Source organism: Thalia democratica, chromosome 8, assembly GCF_965202585.1.
Source record: "Thalia democratica chromosome 8, ktThaDemo2.hap1.1, whole genome shotgun sequence".
In the NCBI taxonomy this organism is placed as follows: Eukaryota; Metazoa; Chordata; class Thaliacea; order Salpida; family Salpidae; genus Thalia; species Thalia democratica.
In genome coordinates, this window is record NC_139172.1 from 4,683,170 (window position 1) to 4,693,411 (window position 10,242).

General features: G+C 28.0%; 1 pseudogene; it reads right to left on the reverse strand.

Moving 5' to 3' along the window:
* Positions 1–9,586: 9,586 nt before the first annotated feature.
* On the reverse strand, positions 9,587–10,242 carry LOC145842817 (ubiquitin-conjugating enzyme E2 2-like; annotated as a pseudogene).

Genomic DNA, 10,242 nt, shown 5'->3' on the forward strand with positions numbered 1-10,242 from the left:
GGTTGCCACTGATCAAGCTGAGAAAAATTTCCTGACTTTTCCTGACTTTTTCCTGACTTTTTACAAAAATTTTCCTGACTTTTCTAAATCAAACTCTTAAATTAAACTTATTTTAAAATACATAACCTAACACTTGAAACTATATAAAGCTTTCAATCTAATTTTAATACAGGTTAAAAACAACAGTTTTTTGCTGAATTCTATCATCAAACTTTCAGTACATCACTTTAACAATCTGTGTATGATTGATGTTTGTAATAAACAGCTCTATCAGAAAAATACTTGTATTATCACCTTATAAACACAGCTTGTCTGAAAAAAGACACAATTTTTTAGCATTTCCTAGCATAAATGTATCTAGATAAACAAACGACATTTAAGGAACTTTTACAATTAAAACCTTAAATCAATAAGGAACTTTTACAACTTAAACCTTAAAACAATAACGAACTTTTACAGTTAAAACATTAAAACAAAAAAGAACTAAATCAAATACTGTTTTTTTTAAATGTATGTACTAAAATCTATTTTCTCCGTTTTTTATTAGCACTTCAACCTCTTCATCTAATGAAGATATGGTTTCCTTCATCTGGTCTTAATTCCGCTTCAGTATACACATTAACTTGTTACATAAAATACTAAACTATCTGCTTAGTTATAAAGAACTCAATTATTTACTTAAACAAAAAACACTTTAATTCTAAAATTATGCAAGATAAACCTTTGAGTATATATCACAGTTTCACTTTGGAAGTGTCCTTGCTACAGATCATCTATACTAAAAAGCTTACAAAATCTGTTTGTTCAAGTAGGGTACTTGTTCAATATGTTAATAGAAAGTTTTTGCAGTTTTATAAAGGATATTTTACTTATTTATACCAGATGAAGGCATTGGAAATACTAAATATTTTTGTAAATTTCTAGGAAAATTTTGAATTTTTTTTCTGACTTTAAAGGACTTTTAATTAATTTTTACCATTTGAAGGCTTTGGAAAACAAGGAATTTTGTAAATTTAAAATGACAAAATCCGACTTTTTTTATAATTTTATGAAATTTCCTGAATTTTCCTGACTTTTTTTTAAAAACCCCCATTTTTTCCTGACTTTTCCTGACTTTTGTCATTTTTTTAAATTTTTCCTGACTTTTCCTGACCGAGTGGCAACCATGCATTAGATTTTAAGAAAGCTTTTATTATTCATGAAACTATATTTTTTAACTATTTAAACTCACTGATATATTTTTCTTGTGACATATTTCCATCCATTTTAAAATCATAGGCAGAAATATAAAGTTTTCCTCTGTAAAAATTATCAAGAGCTAATTAAATATGAACAAGTTTCTCTGCATACTTTAAATAGGTTACAGACTTAATTAATTGTGACTTATTCTAATAATGAAAATTTATGTATAGAAAAAATTGACGGCTATAGTGCATAAAAATGATTAATTCATTTTATTAGTTACTCAGTATATTATTAAACAATTAATTCCTTTTCTACTTCTGGAAGTTGTTATATTTTTTCAAAACTGAAGTGTTATTTGGGCATGTTTAAACTTAAAATGATGTACTATAGTTTGTTATAATGCACATCCAAAATTGCATGTCGCTTGATGGTGCTTACTAAACTAATTGTTTGCATACAAAAAATAAAATTCAGATAAATTTTTCATGAGCTCGCCGCAACAAGCCCTCTGTTTAAGAAAAATAGGTGTGTTTAAATGTGTATAGATTACACTTTTTTAAGTTGATGCATAGTACAGGGTTTGATTTGTAATAAATTTACGCTTGCTAGTCCTATTCATTTACACAATACAAAGTTTTCAAAGTAATTAGATTTTGTGAAAGACCTGTTATAAGATTTACTAAAAAACTGATTCAGGTACTTGGTTGCCAAATTTTGATCTAGTGTACAGAGGTTGTTAATATATTTTAAAAAAGAAATTTAACATGTTGTCTGATGGCTTCTTAGGGGTCTTAATGACAGCCTTGAAAAAACTTAAGTAGAATGTTGCAAGACTAAAACCAAGTAGTTTAAACAAAGAGTTGTTCTTATTGTTTATAATAACTTTGATACGTGTTACTTTCTAAAGATTGTGTTGAGTCTATCTTAGGTTATCCCAAAGTTGGGCATATGGCCATCTTGGTAGCCATTTTATAAATTTTAGTGGGTCATAAGGTGCAAAGGGGGGACAGTGAATAGTAAAGGGCAATAGGGGGTCATTAGGTTATAATTTTAAGCTTATACTAAATATTCTGGAGTTGATGGTGAAGAAAAAAAAAATTAGGTGGAAAAGGTGTATATAAGGGTAGTTTTGAAAGTTATACTAGACCAGGGCTTCCCAAAGTGGGCCTTTTCTAAAATTTAGGGGGTCATAAGCTGCAAACCGAGCCATAATTTGAAACTTACACTTGATATTCTGGAATTGATGATGAAAAGCAAGAAAAATGTTTTTTAATAATAGTTTTTTTAAGAGAGTGCGCCATAGCTTTCCTTATTTCTTCAAAGGGGGCCTTATGAAAAAAATTGGGAAACCCTGGTCTATTTTAAAAAGTTTTCAGTTAATAAAAGAATGATTGTTATATGTACTAAAAAATATAATATATTTCTTATAAGTACTTAACTTTTTTATAATTTTTTCTTAAAATAACTTTATATTAAAAGTTTATATTACTAACTATGGTGATAAAATTTTATTAGACTTTTAATGCTGTTGTTGTTCTATCACTAATTAATGTATAATTACAGGTTTACCTAATTTATGGCAAGATGTTAGTAGAAAATTTTTTTAATACTTTTTTTCAAGTGTTTTTGTTTTTTTTTTTTTAAACACTGTTTCAGAAATTAATGCTTTCAATATTGGATTATTTAAATTTTAAGCAGTTGGAGTTCAATTTTTTATGGTAAAAAACACTTTGGTAGCAGTGATCACATGGTTGTTGGTGTTTTTGTTGTAGTGAACACTTGCATTGGGATTTATGATTTTCCAAACTTTAAGTGTTAAGATTTAATCTTGTGAGTACTTGCAAAATGTCACAACACAAGATATATTTTCAACTAAAAAGATAGCATTTTATTTTTGTTTATTTTTATGTTAATTGTTACAGAATATGTTATGAATTACATGTGATGAAACTTACATGCTTGACATTCAAAAACTTTTATCTTTGTTGAGGAAAATGTAAAAGATCTTTTTTTAGAGTCTTTTTTTGTATAAATTCATTAAAGTTTTTATTTTGAGTATCGAGATGATCGAATTTTACACACCTCGTTCATTGATAATAGTAGTGGTATTTAAACACGAGCATGAACTTAGCTTGACAGCGTTTTTTAGGAATTTGAAAAACATGTTTAAACTTTAGACCTAATTATTTTCCTTATCTTAATAGCTTTTTTTGTTCTAGAGAACGGTCCTTTGTCTTTAATTTAAAAAAAAATATTTGATTGGGGTTTTACTTTTTGAGTGGGGCCCCTTTAAAATTTTTTTTTTCTATTTTTTATTTATACCAGCTGTTCTCAAAAAAAAAACTTTTTTTTTTAATTTTTTTTTTTAAACATACTTATTAAAATAAGTTTAATGATTTTTTAATTTTTTTTCTTTTTATATCACAAGCCTGAATAAATATTTCAAAAATTTCCTATTTTGCACAATTTTCGTTTTTTAGGTATACAGCTTTTTATGGTAAAATAAAATATTTTTCTAATAGTTTTTGTTTTCAACAGACTAGTATAGTTACGTTTTATGATGTTGTGGTACTTTTTTTTTCAGTTTATTTTTTTTAAATATATGAACCATACAAGTTTTACCTAAACTCTTAGCACTTGAGCAAGTAGCGTTGCTAAGAATTTAGGTAAAACTTGTATTGGCCTAAAATCTAAAAAGCAATAATAAACTGGGAAAAAAATATAGCTCTTCAAGTAATGTTAATTATGGTAATTATTCATAACATTTTAGTATTTCATAACATTTTAGTATTTCATAATATTTTTAAAACAATTGAAAGTTTTAATACTTAAATAAATAAATTTAAGAGCAAAAACTTAAATGTAATCTCAAGATAGAGTTGCTTAATAATTACTTGTTTATACTAGGTTTATTCGAATATTTATTTTTACATAAAGTTGTACGTTTTTAAAAAGTAAACTAATGATACCAATTATTAGTGGAAAAGTACATATCTAAAAATATAAGAAGTCACAGTTTTTGTGTTAAGCGAAATCGTTTTATAAATAATTATTTCAACTAAAAGAAAAAACTACTAAATACAAGAAAATCAGTAAGTGATTGTTAACTATATATAGTTCATGCTCGCTGAATATATTTCATAAATTCAACAAAAAAAAAGTAAATGTATATCAACTTTATATTCTTTAAATATTAACAAAATTTGTAATCACAGACCAAATGTAAGTATAATTTATTGTTAAGTTGATACAAATATAATACTGCCTGGGTAAAAGTTTACATCTAACTTTAATTTCAAAAACGTGAAAACTTTCACTTTTAAAAGTTTAGTTTGTAACTATGTATTTAAAGAAAAAACAATTTTTAAACTTAATTATTTTTTTTTCACGATAAAAAAAATAACACTACCTTTAAAACGGAAAGTAAAGTCTGCGTATTAAACTAAAACTATATAAACTAAGCATACTAAAATACATTGGATAATTTTTTAACTTTAAATAATTTTTAATCAAGACAAAAATTGAAAGAAAAATATAATTAGGTAAAAAAAAAACGGAGTTTTGTATTTTATAGCCTCTTTGAAGGCAAACCTTGTTTTAAGCTAATAATAAAAATTTTTCTTTAAAAAAAAAAGGTTCCGAGGAAGTCATAAATTCAGTAAAATTAAACTTAATTTTAAAATACAAATTAATTGTCTCATGTATTTGTTGTCATTAAAACATAAAAAGTACAGTAAACTGTAGTAGAAAATACACGTATATACGTTAATTATACATTTAAAAAATGTACTTTAAATGATGATGTATAACATTTTTATGGGACACGTTCAAAATCCACCCAGTCAAATTCGTGAACCGCTTACCGAACGAGGGCAAGGGTTAGGGGTAACAGTGATAGTAAAAAATAAATAGATAAATAAATAATGCAAAAAATATATAAAATAAATTAAGAAAATAAATAAAAAATGGGTTTATTGTGAACGCGAGTGAATCGGATGGATTTTGAACGCGGGTGGATTTTGATAGTATACCCAACTATACACATACCTCCTGTGAAATTGAGATTTTAATTAAAATTAGCTTAAATCGAAGTTTTAAATTAATTTTAACGATTTGATAATTATATTAATTAAAATATAATAACTTACTGATTTATTGCTCATACGTTATATTTTAAGATATTTACTTAATATATAGCGAATTAAATCAAACTACTCTACATAAAAATGTTTGGTAATTAGTTATACTTTAAATAATGTAAAACATTTCATATATTTATCATTAATTTGAAAGATGTATAAGTTTTCGCATACGTTTATAAAAACTTATTAACATAAATTTGATTTTTTATAGCTAGTATTTATATTATCAAATTAATTTTCATTGAATCTATTCTGAAACAAGTTTTTGTGTACTAAACAAGTTGTTTTTAATTTGATGAATTATAAACTCAACTTTTTATGTAAAACTGTTGTTGTTGTTATATAAATAACAGGAATTCGTGAACTTCTGAATAACCCAACCCTCAAATGACGTATAAGGCAGTCTGAAAGTTTAAGATCCTATGATCTTTAAAGCTACTAGAGTTCTTTTATTTTCAGGTAGCTAACTTACACAAAATAGTTATTCTTGTAAGCTGTAATTGATTTTACTTCTCACAAAACTCAGATTATTAAAAAGCTAATAACTTGCAGCAGTAAGAATTTTTAAATAGCTCATGTATACTGAACTTAAACATATGCTTAAAATATTAAACAACTTGGTGTCGTAGTTCAACAATTAAATTATAAGTTAAAAAAGTCTAAGTCACTTTGGAAAGTTCCAGGATAAACTTCAAACTTGTTTATTAAATCAAGGTGTGAACTATCAAGGTCACAAGTGATCATTGTTAATTGTTTGTTTACTTTTGTTTAGAAAGTTGATAAAAGTTTTCATCTAGTATCCATGGTGTGCAACTCGATAACCGAAAGGTTTTTTATGCACCAGGTCGTTGGACTAAATATTTTGAGCGCTTTTTTTGTCGTTCAATAAACAATAAAAACAATAGTACATGAAAACTTCAGTTCAAAAGCTGGTTTGTTTGGTGACAATAACAGTGGTTCAGTATAAATTGCAGCATTTTCTGTTAGATTATTGTTAATTTTTTTTATTAAAATTACTATTTTGAACTAATTTCAGAGTTTTTACGAACGTGTTTATATATATTTATTTACAATCAACTAAAACATCGGCAGAAGTCTGTAGAGCAGAAGCCTTGTCCGTTAGACAAGCTCAAGTTTAACAAAAGAGTTGATCATACCAATTCGATCATCAGACCACAAGCCCTCGGTAGACTGAGACCGGTTTCGTCCTTACTAGTATTTATTTATTTACCTATTATGCCTAAATAAAAACTAAGTGATAGATGTAACTGTTAACAGAGAGTTTAGCATGCAAAAAACTAGTAAACTAAGATTACTGTCTCAAGTTAACTTATGGAAAATTAAACTAATTTTCTGAGGAAACCCAAAAAGATTCTTCTTTTTTTATGTTTAGAAATATTATTGCTTTTTGTAAACATACATTTTGATATATCTGACTTGTGTAACCAGAAAAAAACATTAATAAAGAAAAATTTTTGTTTTTATTGTTATTAACTGTTATTGTCTTTTTTGTATAAAGTGCAAATATATAAATGTTACAGTATTTATTTTTATATTAAAATTTTTAAAAATTAAATTTATGGTTAGATAACATTCTTAATAAAGTAGAAAAAAAAAAAAAAATTTATCCTTATTTAATATCTTAATAAACTTCTTTAAATACTTTAATAAATTTAACTTTTATCATAAACTACTGACAAAATTCAACTTAAAAATATTTCAGCTCATGAACATTTTATCTACTTAAAAAGTGAGCTATTTTTAAAATATATTCCTGCCTACTATTAATATTGTTTATCTTATTTTGAAAATTAAGTTGAAATTAGTTTTTTTAGTCTAAAAATGTTCTCTTTTTCTTGTTCTTTGTTTATTATTTTAAGTTTTAGGCGTAGACTAAATTTTCATTTTTATCTTATTAGACAAGAGTTTAAGAACATTATAAATAAATTTTCAAAAGTGAACACATAACTCAGTTAATTTTCTTTTCTTTAATTTTTTTTGATTGTTTTATTTCTTAAAGTTCAGATTAAAAAGTTATTTTTTTAAAGTAAGAAATTGTAAAAGCATGTTGTGTACGATTCAATAACCGAAAGGTTTTATTCGTACACCAGGTCCTTAGACCAAACTTTTTGAGCGCTTTTTCATCCTTCAACAAACAAATATTAATTACTTTGTAGTTTAGCATCTTTGCTTTTAAGTTACTAATAAGTTTAGTGTAATTAATGAAAAACTTACTGATTTTTAATATGTGCTAAGTTGTAAAAAATACCCAATCTTTGTATAGTAAAAAGTGTGAAATTTATTAGTATTATACTTCAGCGACGGTGTGTAAGGAGAAACGTACGCTGCAAAATAAAATATTTTCAACTTGTAGCTATCAAGGCCATATGGAACATGGCGTTCACAAAATACTGGGGTCAGAATCGCCGTCGCTTGAATTAAAATAGTAAGTTAAGCTTAAAAAGGACTTAAACTTTCACGTGATCAACAGATATTTTTACCTTACTTCCACCAGGTCATAAATTAAAATAAACTCTTCGCTATCAATCTATCTCTCAGGCTTCTGTAAATGTTTTTCATTAAAGTCATCAACCCTATATTGCTTGAAATTTCAAAATCTATTACTTTTTTGCTGCTTTACTAGTTATTGCTCCTCAACTTAGTAGCCAAAAAAAAAGAAATATCGCACTATTGAAAACCCTGATTCAAAATAAAAATAGTCTTCCGCGGGCTGTAATTGTTTTAAAAAACTATACTTATTTGGAAAAAATACTATTTTGATCAAAATCGTAACAAAATGAGTTATAATATAACACTAGTGAGTACTAGGTGATTAACCTAGAGCTTATTTTTTATCAATTTTTTTAAGTTCTTATTCAGAAGTATATTTTTAAGTAGGCGACAGTTTTTTTGCTTTGAGGACCCATTTAGCACGCGTTTTGCAGTTTTCCGGATGCAAACTATTGTTCTTTAAGCAAGTTTTACTATCTTATAAAGACTTTTAAGTTTGAGATTATTTAAAAATACAGTCATTACTTGGTGTAAAGATAAAATTATTAATAAGAACTCTTAGCAAAACTAGCAGTCAAATGTTTAGTTTCAAGTATTATGCTCAATCAATAGCAGAAAAGATTTTTGAATCTTTACTGTAAAAACAATGTATTGCAATGCAAAACAATTTTATGAAATTTTTCTGAAAGAAATACACAATTATGTTTATTTTTATACAGTTGCATATTGCTTAAGTTAAAATATATGTTAAATTAATAGCATACAGAAATTCTATTCATTTAAGCAGCATAACTCAATTTCTTACATATACTATCAACAAAAACATTGAACAGAGGCCTGGACTTTTGTATGCCGTGAGACAAGCTAAAGTTTAACAAAAGGTTTGAACATACCAATTCGTTGATCTTAACAAGTAGACGAAGTGGTATGATCAACTCTTTTGTTAACCTACATGTACTGATGCTGTTTTAAATCATTTTAGAAATTAGTTTAGTTTGTTAACAAAATTATTGGAAATTTTTTACAAAAATTCAAATGAAAGACAAAAGTCTAATACAAGGAGTTCAACTATATCCAAGTAGTGCACTGAAAGGTTTTTTGTACACTAGGTCCTTGGGCAAACTATTTTTTAGCCATTCAATAAAATGTTATTTTAATGGATTAAATGCAAGCATCGTTTACATATAGTTTAGTCAATATTTTCAACTAATAAACCGGTGACTTACATTTCATGTAAGAACATTAAAGGTTAAACTAGTATATTTTTTGTATTAAATAAATAACTTTAGCTTAAATCTTAAGCATGTGTAAATTAAACACATTACAGACTGAGAGTACAAAGTATGTAGTATAAGTATAAAAAAGTTCTTTGTTCTGTTGTATATGTTTGAACTATTCACTGAGTTGTTTTAAAATAAAGTAATATTTTTTGTAAATACTTTTAGCTGTTAAATGCATCACTTTGCACATCAATACAGCCATTTCTGGCTGATATTATACAATATTGCAAAAATTTTGCAGAAAATTATTATATAACCGATTTAAAACTAAGCAGAAGATATAGAATGTTTTGAAAATTTTTGAAGTTATATTTGACTTTTAAATAAAACTATTATACTTTCTACAAAAAAAAATATACTCTTGAATATACTCTTGAAATATAATAAATATATTTTGAAAAAAATAAAAGTTTTAGGTCAAAAGATTTTATTGGTGCGCTCAAAAAAAAACAGTACGTGACGTCACAGTCAGCTCGCGTACATCTCGGTCCACCGCCTGCACGTCCTGTCGTTGACATACTGCCTCGCCGCTTCGGCCTCCAGCGGGTCGGCGGGGTTGGGGTCAGTGAGCAGTGACTGCACCGACAGCAGCACTTTTGCCGGCGTCAGCGCGCAAGACCAGCCCTCGTACCGGAGGATGTCCACGCCGATGCGGCCCCGGCGGTCGACGTTGCAGTGGCGAAGGTCACCACCGGGGGTCGCGCCGGATAGCCGGCCGGAAACTTGAGGTTCAGCCGGAAGGTGCCGCCCTCGTACGGGCTCCCCGGAGGTCCTTGTATTTCGGCCGTCCATTCGCGCAGGTCGTCGCCTATCAGCCGGGCGCTGATCATCTCCGGGGGGTCCGCCGTGATGTCTTTGAGCTCCTTGCGCGGCCTCCTCGTTGACAAGCGGTCGGGCGAAAGTTCAAGCTTTCGCGGGTTTTCACGCGAGAAAGATGTTTTTTCGTTTCTCCCTCGCCCCGAAAGTTTTGGCCGGGTAATTATTTCAAAACGCGCCGGTTCAACTTTTCTTCTGACGGTGGTGGACACAATTGCACCGGTACTGTTAGTGGAATACGACGTCCTCGAAATGTACGATGCCACTGCCGAAGGCCACGATGAAGTTTTCTTTTTTTCGCCCTTCAT